The sequence below is a fragment of the Penaeus chinensis genome, chromosome 11 (assembly GCF_019202785.1).
Source record: "Penaeus chinensis breed Huanghai No. 1 chromosome 11, ASM1920278v2, whole genome shotgun sequence".
Lineage (NCBI taxonomy): Eukaryota > Metazoa > Arthropoda > Malacostraca > Decapoda > Penaeidae > Penaeus > Penaeus chinensis.
Window position 1 is genome coordinate 31,468,502 of NC_061829.1, and position 2,500 is coordinate 31,471,001.

A 2,500-nucleotide genomic window follows, 5' to 3' on the forward strand; every position below is an offset into this window, starting at 1 on the left:
ATTTTTATTATTATCATCATAATAAAATAATTTCTAAATTTTTATCATTACATTTTTATCATTATCGCAGCATAAAATTTTTTTTTTAATTCCACCACTCTTATCAATATTATATTATTTCCATTATCATTATTAAATTATTATGATGAGATTCTTATTTTTTAAATTTTTATTCCTTATCATTATTTCCATAACAAATTTTATTATCATTATTATTATTATTATATTTTTTTCATTAATTTTTATTTTTTACATTTTGTAATAAATATTATTAATCATTATTTTTTTATTAAAAAAAAAAATTTTTTTATTTTTTATATCCTTTTTATCTTATCTTTTATCATATCATAATCATTTCATAATCTATCATTATCTTATCTTATATCAATTTCAATATCATACAAATCATTTTACATATTTTATTATTATATTATTAATCATAAAACATTATATATATAATATTATTATTTTTTTTTTTTTTTTTTTTTTTTTTTTTTTTACAAAGGCAATTTAGGTCACCCAAAGCCACATTTCCCAAACAAGCGATCAGTTTTACCACATATACGGCGATTTTGCTGTGAAATTTAATCCTGTCAGCTCCCCCCTTCTCTCTCTCTTTTTTCTCTCTCTCTCTCTCTCTCCCTCTCTCTTCTCTTTTTCTCTCTTCTTCTCTTCTCTCTCCTCTTCTTCTAGCATAAAATTTACATATATAACATAAATTATTTATACATATATATATATATAAATATATATATATACATATAAAATTTATTTAATTTTATAATATTTTATTATATTTTTGAAAATATATTTTATATATAATATATAATATAATTTTAAATTTAATTTTAAAATATATAATTTAAATTTATATATAATATATTATATTTATAATTTTATATTAAAATATTTTAAAAATTATATATTATATTTGCAAAAATTATATGTTAAAATAATATATAAAAAAAATATATAATTTTAAAAAAATTATATATATATACTATAAAATATATGATATTATATATAGGCAGAAATTAGATACATAGATACTAGATAGTAGATAGAGAAAAGGAGAGAGGAGAGGGAGAGAGAAGTGGTTTTTGTGTGTGTGTGGTATATAAAATTAATTTTAAATATATATTAATTAAAATAACACACACATATTAATAATATATATATAATATATAATATATTATAAATACACACAAATATATAATATATTATATATATTTTATAAATAATAATAAATCACACAATATATAAAATTATATATATATTATATATAATTTTAAAATATTATATTTATATTTATTTGCATATATATATACATACACACCAAAACCCCACACACACAACACCCACAACACACACACACACAATATATATTATATATTTATATAATAATATATATATAATTTATATAATTATATTTTTGTTTTTCAGCAACGAAACCCACTGGGATCTGGGCCTCCTAAATTCATATTGAGGGGCTTTTTGGCAGTCTCATCAATTGGATCCCTTTCCTAAATTTTAATATTTTATATATAATATTAATAATATATTATATAACTTCTCTCTCTCTCCAAACACCACACTCACACACACATAAAAACACAACACACCCACACAAAAATTATAACCACACAACACACCATACACAATATATAAAGACATACACACACAATACACAAAAACCAAAACCACACACACCAACACACATATATACACACACACCCAAACACAAACACACTCAACAAAAAACAACACAACAACAAAAATAAAAATATATATATATTTATATAAAAATTATAAAATATATGTGATAATAAAAAAAAAAATAATATTATATTATAATACTATTATAATATTATATATATATTAATATGGCATGGTAAAACACACGTGTTGATACTAGTGTAATGGTTACATATGTTTATTTTTATACAATGTAGCATTACACAATGTATGAATGTAATATATATTACACACCCTTTTTTGCTATACGCTTCGGCCCGCCTAGTGGCCGGGGATCCATGACAAATTAAAAAAAAATTTTTTTTTAAAGGACATACTTTGTAAATTACAGCAACTTAACTCGATATCCTGTGATTATGGGATGCATCGAGCAATTGCATAAGGGAAAAGATAAAGGGTGCGTCAACGGAAAAAAGGAGCAAAAAAAAAATACATATATAGCCCCCGATTTTACGTTTGTTTTATGTCTTTTTATGCACAACAGTTACCTTTTTTAATAAAAGTTTTCAGCTTTCTATATTTTCATTTCCCCTTTTTTTTATGCTTACTTTACTTTTAATACCGTTTTAGATCCCTTTTGTTTACCCAGCTTTTCACTTTACTGTTTCTTTTTGGATCCCCCCGTTTATTTAACCCTTTATTTATATGCTTTATCACTTTATCAATGCCCTTTTTTTCGTCCATCCCCCCCCATTGCCAAGCATTCAATTCCCCCCCTTTAAAACTTTTAAACTTGATTTAGTTT